Source organism: Monodelphis domestica, chromosome 7 (genome assembly GCF_027887165.1).
Source record: "Monodelphis domestica isolate mMonDom1 chromosome 7, mMonDom1.pri, whole genome shotgun sequence".
In the NCBI taxonomy this organism is placed as follows: Eukaryota; Metazoa; Chordata; class Mammalia; order Didelphimorphia; family Didelphidae; genus Monodelphis; species Monodelphis domestica.
The window spans coordinates 151,182,266-151,206,014 of record NC_077233.1 but is presented as its reverse complement, the minus strand read 5'-3'; positions in this window follow the sequence as shown (position 1 = coordinate 151,206,014).

Below are 23,749 nucleotides of genomic sequence, written 5' to 3'. Positions count from 1 at the left end.
TGACTTGGGAGAAACTAAATGGGTGAAAAGTGCCTATTGATCAGGTTTTGACTTGTGGTGGAATAGATAATCCATAAATATTGGTCCATTGTACTTTGGATAGGCAGGAGAGATGGACAATGAGCTTGGTCCAGAATTTAACAGGAGGAGGAGATTGCCTTTGTGAAATGAACCTATTCTCCTCAGTTATAATATTTGTAATATGCTTTCTCTTCAATATGAGTAAGTGGAAAAAATAAATTGTGTCTGCCAAAAGGGTGTATGGAAATAGGTGGGACAAGTGACTGGCAGACACTGGAGAAACCAGGAAAGTCACATGAGAAGAGAGCAGTGGCAATTTGGAAGAGATTCAGGAGGTTTTTGCCTTATTTAAGATGGATGAGATGGTCCAGAAAAATGAAACGACTCATTGCTTTGCCTGAGAAACTGGTGGATGGGCTGAGAGTGCTAAAAAGTTGTGAACATCATGAGAGATGAGTTGGAAGGTGGAGAGTGACCAAAACTGTGTCCCCACCCTCCCCCTTCTGACCCAAATGGGGCAGCAGACCGTAAGTGGCTCAGGATTCCTCTACTCCTTTGGGACTGATGACTGCTCACTTAAGGAATTCCATTTTATGGTCTTTCTTTTAAGAAAACTTTCTTCAATAATATGAACAGCATGCAGTTAAAGGCAAGGATCAGATCTACCAACTAAGGAGCTGTAATGAATGGGTGGAGCTTTTGAACTAAGAGAATGGGAAAATCCTTGGAAAAATACCCAAGAACAGAAAATCAGGAGACAATCTCTGATGCAAGGCTTACCTGTGAGGGCTTAGAAAGGAGCCAAACAAAGTGGGAGGAGAGATTCTAGGAGAGAGATAACACTTACAGATGGGGACACTATGGAAAGAGAAGGTAGACCAAGATCTATATCTCCAGTTTATGGGCAAAGAGTCATAGAAAGGGTAACAACCACACATAAACTATCTTTTTTGTTGACCTATCCTGGTAGGACTCTGAGCTCAACTCTCTGCCATGCCTTGTATCAAAGCCCTCTCTCAGCTGGATAGGACTTGGAAGCAATTCAGTAAATGAACAAATATGGAATTTGTATCATCCTAAATTACTGGCTTGAAGAGAAGCCCTTAACCTTAGACCCACAGATGAAAAGGTGCTTCCTAACCTGGACCCCAAATTACCTTTCCCTTTGGTTTTAGACTCAGTACTTCCCTCACCTGCCCTGCAGAGTTCTAAACTCGGGATTCTGGAAGTTGGTTCTCTCTTGTTACTTCCCCTCTTTATTCCCAGGTGCTTTGGCTAAAGAAAATTCTTTCAAGATCAATTCTCCAAGATGGTTCCTTACTTGGTTGTGGACATTTGTCTTTTCTTATTATTCTAAGGTGACTTTTGGGCTCAGTGACCCAATTCCATTAAGTTAGGCATTCAAAAAGAAGACTTTTAAGTCTTCCCCCAGTCTGAGTTCCCTTGGGACCCACCTCTAGTTTCCTGTCCATTGGTCAAACCAAGCAGATAGGAATGCCTTAAGTTTAGTGAATACTGGACACCTTTCCTTGATCTCTTTTTCTCCAATTGGTAATTTCATCCCAGGACCTCCATTTTGGGGACAGACCCAGACCAGCCATGCTCTATTTCCTGCCCAGTACTGCTCCTGACTCTCAGGACTTTATCCCCATGCTTTCGTGAAGGTACCTTTCCCCATTCCCCTTTTCTGCTCCCCTTTGTGTGTTGTCTTCCCCCATTAGAATATGAGCTTTTTGAAAAGTAGGGACTATCTTTTTTGTTGCTTATATTAATATTCCTAGTGCTTAGCATAGTGTCTGGCAAAGAGTAAGTACCAGTTGGCAAGCTGTCTTGCCAAGCTTTTAGCCACTGGTTCTAATCACTTTATTATATGAGAGTTTTATCTTCTTTCTTAGTACAGAAGCTCTGATGGGGTACCAGAGATTGCTAACATCTCAGTGTTATCTAGGACCAGTTCTCATCAGTAGTAAGTTCTCCTCTTGTATTGGTCATGTAAAATGATGTCCTATTGGGGGCAGTTGGGTAGCTCTGTGGATGGAGATCCTGGGTTCATATCTGGCCTCAGACATTTCCTGTCTGTGTGATCCCGGGCAGGTCACTTTATCCCCACTATCTAGCCCTTACTACTCTTCTGCCTTGGAACCAATACACAGTATTGATTCTAAGAGGAAAGGTAAAGGTTAAAAATAAAAGAGAGAAGACACTGGCTAGAAATTTAAAAGTACTGAATCCCAAATCCTGTCTCTGTGTGACTTTAAGCAACTGACTTCCCTCCCTGGACTTCAGTTTCCTCAGTAAAAATCAAAGCTTTGAATTTGATTGCTTTTAGATTCTTTCCAGTGCCACAACTGGGATACAACTAGGCTCTTAGTCTTGAACAAATAAGCTTCTTAGTTATTTATTCTTTTTCTCTAAAGAGTTAAAGAAAAACAGAGTCCTCACCAAGGATTCCTACACTCCCAGGGAGCATAGAGATGAGGCACTGCTCTTTGGACCCTGAGCCAGAGGGGCAGGTTCTGTGGAAACAACCCTGAAGCACAGATGTCTATGAAAGGGGGAGGGCTCCCCACTTGTCATTTAGCATGTTGGATCAGTCACAGCCTGACACTCTGTACCCTGACTCCAGCAATGTGATGTCAGTGGTGCTCTTTGAAAACAGAAGACCGCCACCACCAACTCACAGGGGAAGAGAATTCTTCCTGGGGAATCTATTGTGTCTCCCAAGAAAGAGTGATGAGGCAAGGTGCTAGCTAGGTCACAGGATGCTAGACTTTGAGTTGGGTGGACCATGGAGAGATCCTAGGGAGATCAGAGAGTCAGTTCAGCACTCTTACATTAGAGATATTAATACTAGCTTCCATTTATGCAGTGATTAAGGTTTGCAGGCACAGAGAGAAGGGACTCAGGGAAAGGAAGGGATCATACCTGGGTTCAAACCAGCCCTGCTGGTCCTTTTCCCACTCTCTTGACTCCAACCTTTGCAGCAGTGGGATTTTGAGGCAAAGGGAGGAGCTGTCCTCCTGATTAGGACTCTCTTTGAGTGACTTCTGCCTCTTCTCTACCTGATATTCCCCCCTTACCCTCACCCTCTGGCATGGTTCCTATTTTTCTCTGCTCAATAGCAAACTCAGTTAGGAGACTTGTACGAAAGGCAGGACTCTCCTTCAGCTCAGAGGTAGAGAGTCACAAAAAATAAAAGTTGAAAGGGACCCCAGGAGCCATTTAGTTGTATCCATACATTAGAGGAAATCCCAGTCTAACAACCCAACAAATGATCCTCTAATCTCAATGGTATTGCATGTATAAGATTATCGAGATTTTAGAGGCAGCTGGATGGCACTGTCTGGGCCTGGAATCAAGGAGACCTGAGTTCAAATCCAGCGTATATAACCCTAGGCAAGCCACTTAACCTTTGTTTGCTTCATTTTCTTCATCTATAAAATGGGAATAATAATAAGGTCAGCCTCCTAGGGTTGTTGTAAGAATCAAATGAAATAATAAAGTACTTAGTATAGTTCCTGGAGCATAGAAAGCATTATAGAAATGTTAACTCAATTTTAAAAAAAAATCCTTTTTTTTCCTGAACAGCTGTCTAACAATATATCATTCATTCTGAACTTCTGAAGTTGATTTTTTATTGCTCTAGTACAAGACTTTATATTTATTTCTTCTTTAATTCTGTCTTAGAAGATTTAGTCCAATGTTCTAGTTCATCAAGATTCCTTTGGATTGTGATTCTGTCATGCAATGCATTAGTTTTCCCTCATAGCTTTGTGCCACTGAGCAAGCTTTACATTTGTACTTTTATCTAAGTTATTGTTAAAAATATTAATAGTACAGGTCCAAGTACAGATCTTTGAGATCCTTTGCTGGAGATCTCTGTTCATGTTAGCATTAACCCATGAACAACTATTAACTTTGGGTCTACTCATTCTACCCTCTCAAATACAGCTGACTGTATTATAATTGAAAAAATTCTTACCTTCCATCTTAGAATGAATACTAAGAATTATTTCCAAGGCAGAAGAGTGGTAAGGGCTAAGCAACTTTAATCTTTGCATCTTTCATCCACTTCACATCTCTTAAGAGGTTCATCTCAGTTTCCTCATCTGTTAAATGGGGATAATATAGTACATTTCTGATGTTAAAGGGTTGTATAAATGTGAATGATTAGTGTGTAGGGGACATCTCTCATAGCTGGAAGGGGCAGGAATCAGGGAAGACTTCATGGATCCTATATATTATGTAAACCATTTTTTCAAATGAATGGAACTTTGCAACATCAGCATTTTCTCACACTCTTCCCAAGCTATCTTCACTTGTCTCCCTATCCCCATTCCCACTGATCAGAATAATTTTTTATTTTGCAATCATAGAAGGGATTAGAGGTGGAAAGGATTCCAGAGATTGTCTAGTTGAATCCAGACCTACAGAAGAACCTTTTCAACAACATGCCTGACAAGTGATCTTCCAGATTTTACCCCGAAGACCTCTAGGGAAGTCTGCCCATTAGGTAGTGCATTTCAATTTTGCTTAGCTCTAATACTTGAGAAATTTATTCTTATATCAGGCTTAAATCTGCCTTTCTGCAACTCTCATCCATTACTCCTTTTGGTGGACTTAGGGGGCCAATAGAAAAGTCTGCTTTCTTTTCCATGTGATAGTCTTTCGTGGACTTAAAGACAATTGTCCATCCAACTATTAAGATTAAAAATTAGTTTTCTCTGCTAGAAGTATTATATTTTTAGAGGTTTATTAAAGATTAAAAATAAAGAAAATACAAGTAAGAAAGCATGTGCCTAGGAGGGCCAAAAGGCCCATTCAATTTCCCTTACATCATGAGAGACACGTCTGCTTGGAAGTGGAAGTAGGAAGAGAGAGAGCTGTAGGTGGAGACTCTTTAAATAATAATTTGTTCTCGGTGGGAATTCAGGTGATGTTACAAAGCATTCTGGGAAGTGGCCAAGGACTTCTGGGGATTGAAGTCCAGGGTTCAAATCTCCATTTTTGCATTTCTCCATATGATCCTGTGGGGAAAAGGTTTTTCCCAAAGGATCATGAAAACATAATCAACTTAAAGATTACAATAATTTGAGGATAAGAAGGGAAAAAAAACCCAAAACCAATAATTGCTGGACGCACTGACAAAATGCCAGTTAGGGGGCAGTCCCCTTTGGCATGAAAGTATACATACAAATAAATGTTCGATCAACCACACCTAAAGTTCATTTTTGATCTTCTTGTGCAGCTTATGGTCTGGAGGCTTCTTCATGGTGTCTTCTCCAACAGTTCAGTTTCTGGATTCATGAGGTAGCATGTTTCTTAACCTAAAATTCTTCTTAAAAGGAATTTAAACTTTGCAATTTAAAATTACATTTTTACATTGCCCCATTAAAAGGGTGATTGAAAAACACAGGATCACTTAGGGATGCATGGCTGAGTTATGAGGTATATTAATCAATTAGCAAGAGAAATTAAAAGGACATCAGAAAAATCCAAATAAAAAAGAAAATTTCTGGATGAAAATATAGACTATCAAAGTCTTATGTGTAAAAATTCTATGTAAAGGAAAATTAAATCTATAACAAATCCTTGAATCAGGGCCCAGTTAAAATGATCTAAGCAATGATGCATTTACCCAGTCAGTAGCCAGGACTACAGAAAGTTACCACACTATGAAAGATAGAAAAGGGACCAGATTATAGGAGCCAAGTAGGAGTCAAGTTTGGGGATACTCATCTGTATTTTCAGAGTGAGTGTGGACACAAGGACGGCCTATGTCTTAACAAATGTTAAACATAGCAACCTCGAGTCTTCACACTAGGTTCAAGTCCTTTGTATTGTCTTGGAAATGCATCAATCCGTCCTGGATTGGCTTATCTTTGGCCCTATGTAATGGCTCTTTTGTGTATATCTTGTTCTGGAATCAGACAGAATTATTAAGTAAAGTCCCATAAAATTTTTTAGACAATTAGTGGAATCATTTTTATAGTCTCAAGCTTTTGGGGGCATGCATTAGCATTATAGCAAATGTATCTTAAACTTATATTACTGCAAAATCAAAAAGTTAAAGGAAATTCTTAATACTGGTGACATGTGCTTCAAATGTAAAAAGGAGAGAAAAAATACCAAAAAAAAAATCCCTGAAATAGTATATTGCACATGCAAGAAAAATATGATAAAGAGTTTTAAAAATTAAAAAATGTAGCTTATAATCATTGACACACTGTGTCAGCTAGGAAAATATAGAATACAAGGCTTTCTCACAAAAATGAGATCCATTTCCTCTTCATATCTGGCCATGATCCACTGTGAGTGAAAGCAAATGAATTGAGTAGTAGTACAAATATGTGGTATCAATATCCCCAAAATTCTCAATAGCTTAGTTAATTACAATAGCAAACAAACACATTATCATATTTCATATGAGTTGCTGTATGGCATTTCTAAAAGCCTATGAATTGATGGATATTTGTCACAATTTTTACAAATGTAGCAAATCTTTCAACCTTGGTAAACATAATTTTTAAACAAAGTAAAACTTATTTTGGGTTTAGAACATCATCAAGAAATTTAGATATCATTCTGGTGGAAGTTAAGTAGTGAGCTGAAGAGTATAAATGAGAGATGCTCCTTTTTTTTCTTTTGGGAGGCTTCTAGGGGTACATGCCCTGGGATTAATTGCCCAGCTTCCATTCACATTTTTTTAAAATGCGGGAGGTGAGGGTTATAAAATGTATTTCACTTCATCTGTTAAAATGGGCCTTTTACCTCATGTTAGGGGCAGGCAAAAATGACCAGAGATTGTTAAGAAAAATTCTAAAAATCATGTCTAAAGAACCCTTAAAATCAATTGAGATATTTAGCACATTAAATTTTCCAAAGGTTGCAATTTTCTGCTGAAGTCTGATGAAGTCCATCTATGTGACAATTTACAAAGTCAAAAATATAAAGGTTGTTTTCATATATGGGCTTAATTACAATGATATTTGTTCAATATGATTATAGGGGAAAAGCAACAGAATTTAATAGTAGTTAGGACTCAGTACACTAAAACGATTCAGTGTAACAGAATAATATTGAATGCAGTAATATATGAACTTAAAATCACAAAGTTAAATGTTAAACAAATCAATCAGTAAAATGCAATAGAATACAGAGATTTTTATAAAACATTGGAGTCTGAAATGCCTTAAAATATAACCTCCAGTCTTTTTAAAGTCCCTTGGGTTTTTATCCATTTAGATGCCTATTGTCAGAAGGCAGATTGGTATGGACTAGGCAATGGGGTTGCTCAGGGCCACAAGTCAGCAAGTGTCTGAGGCCAGATTCCAACCCAGGACCTCCCGTCTGTAGAGAGTTAATTTTTTTCCTGAATCTCATGTGCAGAAAATGAAATTATCAATATAGTTAAAAGATATCCTTTTAAAGTAGCCATGATTTAAGTTCCTGTTTGGAAAAGTCTCTTTCTTCTTTCCCTTTCTTTCTTCCCTCCTGTGATCCCCTGCCCCCAGTCCACATGGAGGCTAATCATAACCTAAGGGAAAATTACTCCCATTTTTACCAGCTGATAGAAATGAGTCTTGGGCCTGGGGGGGCGAGTCAGAATTGCTGGGCCAGATGGTTCATCTGGGTCCAGATTGCAGGCAGCAGGGCAGGTGGGCTGCTGGTCACCAGGTGATTGAGATCTGGGTCAAACAGGTCCAGACACTGGGAACAGGAGCTGAGCCGGCCAGGCAGGAAGGGTGGGCAGGTGAGCGATACTGAATCAAGAAAATCTGAAGCTGATGGCTGCAGGCCAGAGCTGATCAAGATGGTTTTCTAAAAAAGCATCTTGGAGAAATGTGGCTTAAAAAACAAACTAGGCACTAGCTATTAAAGGCTGAACTTAGTTACAGTAGATCAGAAGATTTAGGGTTTTTCCATTTTCCCAAAGTAGTTATGCCAAACTGTTAAGATTAAAAATTAGTTTTCTCTGCTAGAAGTATTATTTTTTAGAGGTTTATTAAAGATTAAGAATAAAGAAAATACAAGTAAGAAAGCCTAGGAGGGCCAAAAGGCCCATTCAATTTCACTTACATCATGAGAGACGCGTCTGCTTGGAAGTGGAAGTAGGAAGAGAGAGAGCCATAGGTGGAGACTCTTTAAATAATAATTTGTTCTTGGCCCAGGTGGGAATTCAGGTGATGTTACAAAGCATTCTGGGAAGTGGTCAAGGACTTCTGGGGATTGAAGTCTGGGGTTCAAGTCTCCATTTTTACACTACCTACCTTTCCTCTTCCTCCTGCATATCTCTCCCAGCCTTCTCTTCTCCAGGTTATACATCCCCAATTCCTTCAATGGATAGGTCCTCACATGACATGGAGTTGAGGCTACACTTTTTGAATACAGCCTATTTGTTAACCATGGAGTGAGGGGTTTGGATGTAAGATTTTTAAACCAAAGCTTATTCAGATAATAATTACAATTTAAAAGTTGAATTCCCATGTCAGGGCTTCATATTTTTCTCATAGATGGAGCTACACACTGCAGATCTTCGGGGAATCCAGCATTTATGTCTCTGCAATCAAATTAATTCAGCAAAAATTTATTAAAAACTCATACTATCTTCAAGGTATTGTTCTTAGTTCTGAGAAATAAAAAGATAAAACAAAACACAGTCTTTTTCTCAAGGAGCCTACTATTTGGTGGGGAGTATGATTGTAATACAAGACATGCTATCAGGGAGACAGTGTTGCACAGTGGATAAGAGTGCTGAATTCAGAATTATGAAGATCTGGGTTCAGGGGTGTGTTGGAGCCAGTTGATCCAGTTCTGCTTATGAGAGTTGATTGTTATATTTTCAGTGTGATTGTTTGCACCTCAGAAATTGGCAAGTGCTACAAATCATGGCTTGATTGATTATTTTGTTGATGGTTTCTACTTAAGAAAGAGATGGGGAAAATAATACAGATGAAACTTAAAATGTGCCCTACACACAATTCCCCTCCCTCCAAACTGATTGTTAAATATTTACCAGCACACTTTTGCCTAGCTTTGAATCCTACCTCCAAAACTGATGAATTTTAATGAATAAATTACTTTGCCTCTTCTGCATCTCATTTTCCTCATTTGATAAATGGAGATAATAGTACCTGTAGTGAATATCTTGCTAGGTTGTTGTAAGGCTTAAAGAGTATGCTGTCTCTTAGAGATGCTTTCTCTGAAGGGGATTTGAGGAGGAACTCAACAAAGAGACAGTAGGGGTAGAGAAGCTGACAGTATGACAGTATGCCCTGGGGCAGAGGTGGAGCAATCTGGGAAGTCTTGGGCTGACATTTAGGTTTACAAAATACTTTCTATGAATCATCTCATTTGATCCTCATAACATCCTTGCAAAGTAGGTGCTATTATTTTCCCCATTTTATAGATGAGAGAACTGAGTCTACAAAAGGTTAAGTCACTTGGCTGGGACTACACAGTAAATAAGTATCCAAGTGTATGATTGAAAATCTGTTACCCTAAAAAAGAACTACATATCCCAAGAGCCCACTGACTTCCTGTCATTATGTACTTCCTGTAGACAGAGGATAAAGGGAGTAGGCTTTGGAGGTTCCTCCTCTCTGATGTAGAACCAGCAGTGATGGTGGTGAGTGGGGATGGCTAAAAATGGCTAACCAGCCATGGGCACATGGTCTTTATTTTGTATTTTCTTTATTCCTTGATTTCTAATGATCATTAATAAATCTCTTAAAATATAATATTATTATTGAGATTTAATTTTAACTTTTACATTGATGGCAACCACTAGTTGGAGAAGAATCTCTCAAATTTTTAAGATAGCCTAGATAAATTTTTTTAAGCCACATTTCTCCTGCTGAGGCTTTTTGTCCACCCCACCCACCCTCACAAACTCCAACTCTGTTTGGAGCTGCTGGGTTTTTCTTTTCCTACTTTTTGCCCGGTTGCTTGCTCTCCCTACTGACTGGGCTATTTTTAGTAGGGGGACTCTTGGCAAAGAAGAAATAAACCACTTCTTTCATCCAACTGCTTGAGTCCTTTATGCCTCATTCCTCCTGATCTGATGGACCCAGATCACTTATCCAGCCCCAGCTCAGGCCTCCAGAAATCCTCCTCCCAATCTCCAGCTATGATCCTAAATTGGCCTCCACCCCAACTAGACCCTGATCACTGTTGCTGTCCCTGCTATGCTTATTGCTGCCACAGAGAAGCTAGGAGTCCTTGGAGTTGCTCCACAGGGCAGATGGAAAAAACAAAAAACAACAACAACCCGGAGTGTCTTTTTCCTTAGGCAATGATTAGCCTCCTGACTCCCTCTGGGGAAACTAGCATTTTACCTCAGGGGGAGGACAGGAGAAGGAAGAGACTCTTCCAAACAGGAAGTTGATTACAAGCATGGTGTATTCTATGAAAGAACAGTGCATTACCTATTTCAAACAGCTTCCAGCTTTAGGATGATCTTTTCCCTTTCTACCACTGATCCTTTAAATTATCTTGCCTGATTCAGGGGGGATATTTATCCCCCATAACTCTTTGCTATTTGGGCCTGGCCAGTTTGAGATTCCTAAAACCCATGTTCTCCCTCACTATGGGAGATTCCACAGTGCTGACAATAGGGATCTGAATTTTAGAAAAAGGAACATTAAAGGATCTGGAGGTAAAATGTTAAGCCTTTTCAAACTCCATTTTTTAAAAATGAAAGTCTCTGTATCTTGTATTTTGCTGATTGCTTTGTTTAAGATTTAATTTTGTTGTTTTAAATTTATATATTAATGTATTCAATACTGTTCTGTTACACTGAATCATTTTAATCTACTGTTTTTTAACTATTAGATATATTCTGTTACCTTTCCCTTATACTACTGAACAAAATATTGTAAAATATTGTAAAAGTCCATAAAAACAGCTCCCCCCCCCCATTTTGCATTTGTTAATTGTCACATAGATGATGGATAGACTCACCTGGCTAACAACCTTTAGAGAATTTAACAAGCTAAGAGTTTAATTATAATGTTAAGGGGTCTTCAGAAATAATTTTAATTCACTAGTGGCTTCTGAATGGATGAGTTTTTTATATTTATATTTTAAAGAATGTTGTATTAAAAGTAGAGAAACAAGGAAATGTTGCTACCAAGGTGTTTCTATGAAACAGAAAGCCAAAAAGAGCTCCTGCAAAATTCTTCAGTTTAACTTACTTCCACCAGAACAATCTAGATTTCTTGGTGATGTTCTAGACCCAAATAAGTTTTATTTTTTTAACAATATATTTACCAAGGTTGAAAGATTTGCTACATCTGTAAAAATTGTGACAAATATCCATCAGTTCATAGGTTTTTTTTGTCATAGAGCAACTCATGTGAAATATGATAGTGTGTTTGTTTGCTATTGTAATTAAATGGGCTATTATAACTCTGGGGATATTGATACTTTTTGAATGTGCATTACATGTGTACTATTGTTTTTTATAAAAAATTGTTACTTTGTGAAAATCATTTTCTTTGCACTCACAGTGGATCATGGCCAGGCATGAAGAGGAACCTTGTATTCTACATTTCCTTAGCTGACAAAGTGTGTCAATGATTTTAAATTATATATTTTTTATTTTAAAAACTTTTATTATTGTTTTTGTTTGCATTGCAATATACTATTTCAGTTTTATTTTTCTTTCCTTTCTGTATTTGAAGCACATGTCATCAGTATTGAGATTTTCTTTAACTTTTTTGATTTTGCAGTAATATAAGTTTAAAATATATTTGCTATAATGTTAATGCATACACAAAAAGCTTTAGACTATAAAAATGATGTCACTGATTGTTTTAAAAAATATGGAGCTTTGCTTAACAATTCTGTCTGATTCCAGGACAAGAGAATACAAAAAGAGTCATTGCACAGTGCCACAGAAGCATAAAGCTAAACTGCATAGTGCCAATTGAGCACAAGGTCAAAGAGACCAACCAATCCCGATGGTTTGATTAAAATTTTGAGCCAAGACAAGAGGACTGTAAGGATAATTTAGGGTTGTGACCTAATCTAAATTTGATTTTTGGTCACCAAAATTTTTATTTGGGATATCCCAAATAAAATACCCAAGTCAGTTTGGAAATATATGGTGGTTTAATCAATATATAGGGAAGAAATCAAGGAGAAGAGAGAGGGAAAGGTATAGGATTTCTCCTGCCCAGCCTGTGCCAGGTGAGCCACGAGGTCCTTGAAGAGTAGAGGCTTTCTGTAAGAGGATAGTGATTGGAAGGTAAAGGAGAGAAAGAATCAGCCTTAACTCCAAGAGATCTCAGAGAAGACTCCTCACCAAACTAGGTTACTAGGCTTCCTCCTGTATGGTGTCAAGAAAAACTCACTGCTAAAAACCAGACAATAGCAGCCAACATGCCAAGATGCTGACATGCTCAGTCAGCTGCTGCCAGCCACCTCTTCGCTGTCCAAGAGGCCAGAGAGAGGAAGTGACGCGAAATATATAGACAATTTTACATCACTTTCCTGTGTCTCACATGTACCAATGATATCTTAGGCTTGACTTAGGACAGCTCAGGAGCCTGTCAGTTGTTTCTGATTTGTCATTTGCTAGCACATGTCTATCATAGGCCATACTCCTAAATACTTGATCCTTAAGTATGGGTGTAGGCATTCTGGATTTTTTAGACTAAGTAGGGTGGAGTAATCTAAAGTTCACAGGGCTTGAACTTGTTTGGGGTTCAAGGTTGTGGCTGTTTAACATGTGTTAAAGGCAGGTCTTCCTTATCCCACATGCTACCAAGTATCTCAAATTTGGCTCCTACCTGACTCCTATAATCTAGTCCCTTTTCTTTCTTTCATAGTATGGCAAACTTTCTATAGTCCTGGCTACTGATTGGGTAAATGTATAATTGCTTAAATTATTTTAATTGGGCACTGATTCAAGGACCTGTTATGGATTTATTTTTCCTTTACTTAGGATTTTTATACATATGATTTTGATAGTCTATATTTCATCCAGAACTTATTTTTTTAATTTGGATTTTTAAAATATTTTTTATTTCTCTTGCCAATTGATTCATATACCTTATAACTCAGCCATACATCCCTAAGTGATCCCTATGTTTTCAATACCCTCTTTGGGGGGGGTGTATTATTATCTTAAATTGCAAATTTTAAATTCTTTTTGAGAGAAATTTTAGATTAAGAAACATGCTACTTCTCCAAATCCAGAAAATGATCTCTTCTTAGAAGGCACCATGAAAGTGCCTCCACAGATCACAAGCTACATCAAGAAGATCTAGAATGAACTTTGAGTGTGGTTGATTGAACATTTAATTTGAATGTATACTCTTATGCTAAAAGGGGACTGCCCCCTAACTGGCTTATTGTCAATGCACCTAGCAATTGTTGGTTTTGTTCTCTTTTCCTCTTATCCTCAAATTATTGCAATTTCAAAGTTGGTACATTTACAAGACCTACTGGAGAGTCTAGTCTTCCACAGATCTCAGGGGGGAATGTATGATTGAAAATCTGTTACCCTAAAAAAAGAACTACATATCCCAAGAGCCCACTGACTTCCTGTCATTATGTACTTCCTGTAGACAAAGGATAAAGGGCATGGGCTTTGGAGGCTCCTCTTCTCTGATGTAGAACCAGCAGTGATGGTGGTGAGCGGGGATGGCTAAAAATGGCTAACCAGCCATGGGCACGTGGTCTTTATTTTGTATCTTCTTTATTCCTTGATTTCTAATGATCATTAATAAATCTCTTAAAATATAATATTATTATTGAGATTTAATTTTAAATTTTACACAAGGCAGGATCCAAGCTCAAATATTCCTAACTCAAAGCCCAGCATTTGTCCAACTATGCCTCTCCTAATAATAGATTCAATGCAAAGTAATGAGGGTCCAAAATTGAATGGTGGGAATGGAAATGGACTGATATAAAAGATACTGGGGAGGTAGAATTTTCAAGATTTGGTGACTGATTGGTTTTGGGTGTTGAAGGATGAGTTAAGAGCTTCAGGAATGGATGATAGCAATAGAAATGGAGAAATAAGGAGAATGGATAGATTTATTGAGGAATGTGGATTTTAAAATTAATATTCAATAACTAAGTATTATATTTAAAAAGTTTTATTAATAATAAATAAAGTAAAAAGAAGTACCTGAACTCAGCCTGGTCATGAGTAAAAAGAGCACAGGAGGAGTTACAGCCCACTTAAATACCATCACGCAAAACTCGAGGATGCAGGAAAAGGGAAAAGGATTCTAGGTAATACAGAAAGGAACTTTGGATAATAATGTAGGTTTTAGGGGTTCAAGAATTTCTAACTATACAGGAAGATAATCATTCTGTTTTATGCATGATGAGTTTTGGCTACCAGTGAAACATGTAAGTAGTGGATATTCACTAGGAGATTAGGACTAGGAATGTTAGGACTTCTGGATTTAGAGGTGGAAAGGATCTTAAAGGTCATCTTGCCTAACCTTCTCTATAGATGAAGAAATTGAAAACCAGAGAGGTCAAGTTCTTTGTGAGATGTCACACAGGCAGTATTTGAAACCAGATTCTCTGACTCCAAATCCTTTGCTCATTCCACTATGTAGAGAGATGATAATTGAAGCCATGCAACTGGATGAGTTGGGCAAGACAGAAAGTAGTGAGATAAAAGAAATGATGGTTTGAGGGGACAGGAACAGTTAGGTACCATGATGAAGAAAAGAATCAGGTGAAGGAGATTAACCATAGAGCAAGGATAATTTATAGCTGAGTAATGGGCAGTGATTCTAAGAAGTCAAGTCAATGGAGATGAGGACTCAGAAAAGAAGACCATCAGATTTTTGTTTAATCAGATCATTAATGAATGACCTTAGAGAGTGCAGTTTCAATGCAGCAAAGGATTGAGAAGACAGATATCAGAGAGTTAAAGAAAGAGTGGGTGGTGAGGAAGGGGGGACAAAATATGTACACTATTCTTTCTAGAACTTTGGCAGTGAAGGGGAGGGAGAAAGAAGATGATAACAGGGTCATGAGAAAGATTCCTCTCCCCCTCCCTGGAGATATATGAGCAGCATGTGATAGCAGATAGGCTTGGAGTCAGGAAAACCTAGATTAAAGTCCTACCTCTGATACAGCCTGGCTTTGTGACTCTGAGGAAGTCACTTCACCCCTCAATGCTTCAGGCAAACAATTTTCTAAGCCTAAAAATCATAGGACAATTGCTGATTTGCATTGGAAGGGAGAGTTTCCTCCCAGAAGAGTTCCCTACATTGATGAAATCACAAACACACGTTAGGATCCCTCCCTTCCCCCCATTCCCCAATTGAACATGTTTATAGACAGAGAGGAAGGTGCCAGTAGAGAGGGGGAAATGAAAATAATAGTGGGAATATTTGAAAGAGCAAGGTCTGGAAGGAGGGGGAAGGTCAAAACTAGTGAGTGGACTTACCCTTAACAAGGGGGAAGACTAGCTCTTTCCCTGAGGCTTGAGAGGAGTAGGGAATGTGTAAGGGCAGAGAGGTTTTAAGGCAAAAGGATGGGAGTTGAAAGAACTCACATTGAATGATTCTAGTAAAAAAGAAAGTGTGGTTGTCTGCTGAGTCAGTGTGAGAGCTGGAAGAGATAGAGTCCAGGTTAGATTCTCTTCTGAGAGAGGGCCGGGGCCAGGAGATTTGAGGGGAGAAGGGAGTGTTTGGAATGTCTATTGCTTCTAAGGTGATAGAGTCAAGTAGAGAGGAATAAAAGGATTGTTGGGCAGCAGTGAGAGCCCAGTTGTTGTTTAACAGGGTATATCTATAGTGGACTCTGGTTAATTTCATGTCTTTCTCTGGTAGTGCTCTCCAGCTTGGGAGAAGTAGAAAAAGCAGATGTTGGGTGGTATTGAGAAGTAGAGGAAAACTTGGGGGGAAAGGAACCATTAGCATTAAAATAAAACCAAAGGAAGGTACTGAGTTTCTGGATTTGTTGTCCTCAGTGCCAAACATATAAGCAAGGTGTGATCATCTTCAGAAAAAGGCACCGAAGAAGAAAAAGGAGTAAAAATAGGTGGCTCAGTATCAGTAAATATAACATTTACCATATGGAATTTTGTCTAAATCAGAGTTTTGGAGTTGAAAAGGACCTCAGAGATCAGCTCCTTTGTTTCACTATGAGTCAGGTTCAAAACCCATAATCTCTTTGTGACTGATCACATCTCATCAATATACCAATTAATCAATCCCTAAAGTGCTTTTTTAAAAAAAATTCTGCTCTGCTCCCAAAAACTGTCAGAGAAATAAGAGGAATGTGGTATTGAGCTAACTCTGAAGGAAGGAAGATTGCTATGATTTGAGGTAGGATCCTAGAATGTCAAACCTGGAAGGGAACTTGAAAAATAGACCACCTTATACTGGAACTAGAAAGGATAAAAAAAAAAGAAAAGAAAACAAAGTTGTTCAGTCATGTCCAACACTGTGACTCCAATTGACATTTTCCATTTTCTTCTCCAGCTCGTTTTACAGATGAGGAACTGAGGTAGACAGGGTAAAGTGACTTGTCCAGGGTGACACAGCTAATAAGTGTCTGAGGGCAGATTTGAACCCAGGAAGAGGAGGCTTCCTGACTCCAGGTCTGATGCTCTGTCCACTACACCACTTAAATGCCCTTATGTCTCTACAATAAACAATACATTAGTACAATAAAACAAAGTCAAGTATGAAATGTGTTTAGAATTCTGTGCTTTTTGAAGGGAGAGATAAAGTCTTAGATAAGAAGAATCCAAGCACTCAATGAGTTTCCTGGCAAGGAGGAGGATTAGGCAGTAGACACAGAAAGCTACAGGAAGAGTATGAGATAGTACATTGGAGAGTTACACTGCAATAAGCCCCCTCAGAAAAGACTTGGAGAGCTAAAAGAGGGGACTGTGTGTGTGTGTAAATTAAGGGAGTAAGCATTTATTAAGGGCCTACTATGTGCCAAGCACTTTGCTAAGTACTTTACAAATTAAAAAAATCACCATGGTAACTTTTTATGGCAGGCTGTTTTTTTTAAAAATAATTTTACAATTTTTTAAATTAAAAAATTAAAATTGAGGAAATTGAGGGAAAGAAGTTAAGTAACTTGCCTAGAGTCACATAGACAGTAAGCATTTGAGGTTGGATTCAAACTCAGGTCCTCCGGACTCCAAGTCCTCAGCTCTGTCCATCACATTGCCTTACCTGGGCCACCTAGGAAGTTTTTTTAAACATAAGGTTAGGACTTCCTTTCTATTCTTATTATGTTTCATCATATCAAATTCAGTCTATCATTCTAGTATCTTAAGATCTTTTGGGATATTAACTGTCCTACAACATGTTAATTATTTCTCAGAGTTTCACGTATGATCTAATAAACACGGCTCCTAGGGTTTCAGCTAAGTCAGTGCCTGTCTGCTAAGAAGGAGGGGGAGTGGATAGTAAGAGTTCTTTGACCAGTTGTCCCCCTGCATCCACCAGCTAGACATGCTCTCTCCCTCACTGAATCCGGCCAACCTTTGCATTTATCATTCTCATGTACATCATTAGAGGGCAGCTAGAGGATGAAGTGGAGAGAGCTCTGGATCTTGAATCTGGAAGATCTGAGTTCACATCCAGCCTCAAATTCTAATTCTGCCATTCAACATGTTAGCTACCTATCCCAGTTTTGTGTCATTTGCCCATTTGATAAGTAGGCAAACTATGTTTTTATCCAAGTCATTGACCAAAAAAGTTCAAATAGAACTATCTTACTACAATTTCCCTCCTATTATGATGCTGGTTAAAAAATTAACCACTCTTTAGGTCTAGTTATTCAATCAATTTTAGATCCAACTAATTATGCAATTAATTAATTACTTTTATTGTCTCAGACTAAAGGAAATCATGGGCCTATCAAAGTCTTTGGTTAAATCCAAGGATATTATAAGTATGGCATTTACTAGTTCTACTGGTCTAGTAACTTCTTTAAAAAAGGAAATGGGGCTTATCTGGTATAACTTGTTCTTTTAAAACAAATATCTATTTTTTGTGTATTAATATGTAACATTCTTGAATGTCACTAAGTTTTTCTTCGGTTTCTTTGGAGTATCTTTTTCTTGTCAGTAACTTCCTTTTCTGGTTTCAGAATAATCTGTTCCTTTTTGGTAACAATTATCTAGATATGGGAAGAAGAAATCATGCATAGAATAATTTTGACTACAAGCCCTGTAAGTTTGCCTTCACCTTTTGGGAGGTTTGTTTACCTGGATATTTTTAGTCATGAGAGAATTCATATCCAAATTCTTCGATTTACATTACTCTGTATTTTTGATCCCAAGTCTCCTTTTTTGGTCAATGACCCGGGTTCTGCCCCACTCTATAGCCTGGGTGCTCTTGCCAATTCTATCATTGTATCAGAGGTTGGGAAAATACACTATTTCTTAAATGAGATCTTTTAAAAATTCAGTAACTTTTCAGATTTTCATAACCTTGACAGGCTAGGCATTTTCATGGTTGATCTTCATTTGGAATCAGGCGTTTGAATACCTTGATGCCACGACTTTGTGGGGTTCTTAAGACTACTTAAGTAACTTACGAGTTACTCCTGATGGCTCTTACACAGAGCCATAACTTTTTTTTTAAGAGACTGGGTTTTGCCAGATCTCCCAGACTGTAAATGCCACAACTGCTCATGGGCACAGTCACACCAACCATCAGTATGGGAGTTTTGATCTGCTCGAATCCTAACCTGGGCCAGGTTAGTGGTCTGCCCCTACCTTTCCCCATGTTTTCCTGCCTGTGATTTTGTACATTTCCTGTTGACCACGATTGTTTATTCATTTTTAATCACATTGCAACAATTATATCCTTAAGTTATTTAATTTTTTTGTTCTTTGTTGTCTTCAACTTGACAACTCCCCCCACTCCCCAGGACTCACTACTTTGATGCTGTACTTAGTGAAGTTACCTGATCCACATAGCCCATTGCAGCTTAGAACTATCAAGCTGAAGGGGGGGAATGGGAGAGAAAGAACATGAATCATATAACAATGGAAAAATCTTCAAAATTAATTAATTAAATAAAAATTTCAATTAAAAGAAGAAGAAAATTCTGCTGAGTCTTCTGACCCAGCTTACAAGATCATTCTTTTTCCAATCTTCCTTAACTCAAAAAGAATAAAGAGTGGACACATTAGGGACAGAGAAAAAAAACACACACAACAAACTATCAAGACCCAGAGATGTGCCAGTCTCAGTTTTTCCAGCAGCAGGCATTATAAATGTGTATCACCACACCTAATCCATACATTGCTCCTTCAAAAGTTTTTTTGATTCATTTTGGTTTTACAACACAATCTTTTAAATACTCACAAACCATTCCTTTTATATTTTGCTATTTTTTTCCCTAGAAATCAAAGTTAAGTTCTTTGGTCCAAAATTCAAAAGTTCACATTTTCCTTGTTTAAAAATTATGATCATGTTTTTATGTATGTAGTTTTGTGCATTTTCCCATTGATCATGATTTTTTATTCATTTCTAAGTGTTACAATGTCTACTCTAAGCTCTTTGACTTTTTATTTTGTTGTCCTAAACTTGGCAAATGCTAACAAGCATGAACTTTCCATATTCAAAGAAAAACATAAAAAATAGGACTGTTTATGAGTCCATAAATGTCAATCTAGCTTGTTTTTTTTTTTAAAGTATACATTCAATTTATTATGTTAGTTCCAAATCTGTCTCATTTATGTTTTCAATTCTTTCAAAGTTATTTTTATTTACATTTTGGCTTTTATTTATCAGTTCAGTGAGTTTTCCTTTATATTTTGCTAAGCTCTTGTTTGAATTTTAGGATTTCTATTTTTGAGTATAGTAGGGGTTTTTTGATTTGTTGCTTTTCCTGCTTTTTTTTAGTTGTGTATTTATCAACCTGTTCTTTATCTCTTTTATTGATAAAGGTACTTAGTAACACAAAATTTCCTCTAAGGAATGCCTTGGCTGTATCCTAAAAGTTTTGATATTTATCTTATTGCCATTTTTTTGATGAAATTATGTCTTGCTTCTATGATTTGTTATTTGACTTCATCAATTCTTTAGGATTAGATTATTTAATCTCTATTTAAATTGTAATCTTTCTTTTCAAAAGTCCTTTATTGATTATAATTTTATTGGATTGTGGTCAGGAAAGAATATATTGAATATTTCTGTTTTTTTATATTTGATTATGAAATTTTATGCCCTAAAACAGTGATGGCAAACCTTTTAGAGACCGAGTGCCCAAACTGCAACCCTCATACCACATGTGAGACCCCTGCCTTACCCCAGACAGGGGAGGGAGGAAGCACTCCCATTGGGCTGCTTGGCAGAGTGGCAGGTGATGTGAGAAATGTTCTCAGATGCATGTGAAGAGGGAGAGGGGAGCAGCCCCTTCTAGCACACTTCAGCTAATGTGTCATAGGTTTGCAAACACAGTCCTAGAATATGGTCAATTTTTGTAAAGGTTTCATGCACAGATGAAGAATTTGTATATTCATTTTTATTCTCATTCAACAATCACCATAAATCTACCACATCTAACTTTTCTAAAGTTATAGTCAGGTCATAAATCTTTTTTTTTTTTGCTTAATTATTTTGCTAGATTTGTCTAGGATTCAAAGATAAGACATTAAGATACTCAACTATTATAATTTCTGCCTATTTATCTCAGTAATTCAATTAACTTTTTAATAAAGGGCTTAGATGCTATGCCATCCAATGCATGTATATTCAATACTGATATCTTTCACTTTCTTGCATACCTTTAAGCATGGTTTCCATATTCATCTCTTCTAAAGACATCTATTTTTACTTTTGCCTTATCTAAGATCATGATTTTGTACGAGACCCTGCTTTCTTGAATTCAACTGAAGCCTACTTCAACTACTCATTTTAACTCTGTGAATTTTTGTTTCAAGATTTTTTTTGAGAGAGAGACAGAGTCAGAGTCAGAGTCAGAGACAGAGACAGAGACAGAGACACAAGACACACACACACGCACACACAGAATGTTCAATTCTTCAATTGGTTCAAATAGAAGTAAGGTAGACAGACTTCAGTGTCCTGACTCTCAGTTCTGCTGCTGTCCCTAATTTGGGAGATGATTTAGATTCCTAACCTGTTCACTTGGGATTGTACTGGCTTTCCTGGTGGGGTGCTTCTTGAAAAATTCATGGCTCTGGCTACCTTTTTATGTAGTCCTGGGCTGAATGAAGGAGATAACTTGTGTTTCTCTTTGCTTTTTTTATCTCTCTTTGATCTGATGCCTTTTAACTTTAAATTTTTATATTTAAAAAAATGTTTGCTTTTGGTCTTAGTAACAACTCTAAGACACAAGGGGCAAGGGCTAGGCTAATGGGATTAAATGACTTGCCTAGGGTCAAGTCAAGCAGCTAGGAAGTGTCTGAGGCCGGATTTAAACTTGGGTATTGCTGATTCCAGGTCTGGCATTCTAACCACTTTGCCACCTCCCCAACCATGAAATGGTGGGCAGAATGGATGGTAGAGAGAGAAAGGTTCAAGTCCCTGCACTGAGATATACTTGTTGGGCAGCTATGAGAAATTCACTTGATCTTTTATTGTTCTCTGGAAATTTTTTAAGATTCTAAGTTGCAGAGCAGGGCTATTCTATTTTAGCAGAGAAAGTTTCTTTGGTATTTCCACCAAATATACTGATGCAAATACAGTTCTAGCTCCCCAAAAGAAAAGATTCATTCAAAACTTTGCCTCATTCTAAGATTTGTTTATTTTGGTTGTTTTTTAAATCATGTGTCTGACTTTTTGTGATCCTGTTTGGGATTTTTCTTGACAGAACTACTGGAGTGGTTTACCATTTCCTTCTCTGACTCATTCTACAGATAAGGAAACTGAGGCAAACTAGGTTAAGTGACTTTCCTAGGATTACATAGCTATTGAGTGTCTAAGGTCAGATTTGAACTCTTTATTCCAGGTGCAGTAGTCTATCTGCAGCACTACCTAACTCTACTATTGGCAATGATATTGGAGTAGTTTGCCTTTTCCTTCTCCAGTTCATTTTACAGATGAGGAAATTGAGATAAATAGGATTAAGTGAATTGCCCAGGGGCACATAGTTAGGCAACTGAGCCCCAGATTTGAACTCAGGAAAATGAATCTCACTTTACCCAGATATGTAGTTGGTAAAGAGAGAAGAACAAAGTTTTTTTATAGACAGATAAATATTTTATATATTATGAGAACTGTTTTGAGCTTGCAGATGCCCTAAAAGGGTTCTCAGGTATCTGTAGTCAGTAAGCCACAATCTGAAAACTACTTCTCCAAATCGTAGTAATTTCTTCCTTCTCTGAATTCTTGTTATACCTATAGTCAGTATCATGTAGCACCATCTTTCCTTCTTCTTCTATAGAGTAGGAATGTTGGTCTATATCATCTAAATGGCTCTTCCAGCTCTTATATTCTGTGAGTCTGTATCAGTACTTAAAAACAAACAAACAACTATGATTTTATTAACTTGGATACTGTCTCCTACAATGCAAATCCCAACCTTCCCACATCTCAGCACGTTGGTCTTTGTGAGTTATCGTAACCAAAAAGTGGCATCATTCAGTGAACAACCTCAGGATGATGAATTATCGCTGCACTTGGCTTGGCTTGTTGTCTGATGGTAGATACAGTCGCTTGAGAGTAGAGATTGTTTGATTTTTATCACTGTATCCTTAGTCCCTAGTACGATACATAGTAGTAGGTGTTTAATAAACACTTGTTGAATGATTGATTGGATCAAGGCTGGACCCATACTTGAGGTATTTCCAGTGTGGTGTAGGATCTGTCAGAGTCTGCTCCATTGGCACAGTCTTTGACAACCTCCTTTTTCATAATGAGTGATCAGAAGACTTTATTTAAGAAAATATTGATTTTGGGGATATTTTTATATCATCAAAATTTCTCCTAATATCTCTTTAATCCTCAATCCTATACCCAAGAGCCAGAAGGAGTAGATTTTAAGAGTATGTGGAAAGACCAAGCTGGGTCAATTGACACTTTATTTTTTTAATTCATAAGGCAAGGAAAATAGTGATAGTAGAAGAAATTTTTTCCCCAAAGTTAAATTATATATATTTTTTGTATAAATTGACTCACCTAGCACTTCTGCCATTAAAATTTTAAGAAAGAAGTGGAAAAAATCAGCAAAACTAATCTATATATTGAAAAGTCTAAAAATATGTGCAATGCATCACACCATAGATGTCCCAACTCTATAAAGAAGAGCGATGGGACTGTCTTCTATTTCCCCTTTGGAGTCATATTTGCTCTTTTAATTTTTCACTACTCACTTTTGGTTGTTTTGTGGTTGTTCTTTCTCTTCACATTGTATGCATTGTACCTACCATTTAATCCGCACTACATCAAATCCTGTAAATCTTGAGCTCTTCTCTCTACAGCTATGGTATTCTTCATTCCAGCACAGTAGTATTCAATTATATTCACATCCCACACTGTGAAAGGCTTTAATGGAAACTATGAGTCTACCTGTGGGGTAGGTCCCCTGAGAATCTCATGAGGCGTGTTCCTTTATTTTTTTCGTACACTAAAGCTAGGCTTTCTTAACCTTTGGCAGTCTGGAGAAGCATATAGATACATTCTCAGAATAATGTTTTTAAGTTATTGGAGGAAATTAAAGATTAGTGAAAGTAAAGATATATTTTTTTCTTATACAAATTCACAGACCTCTTGAAATCCGTTAGAACTGGACCCCAAACAGACCC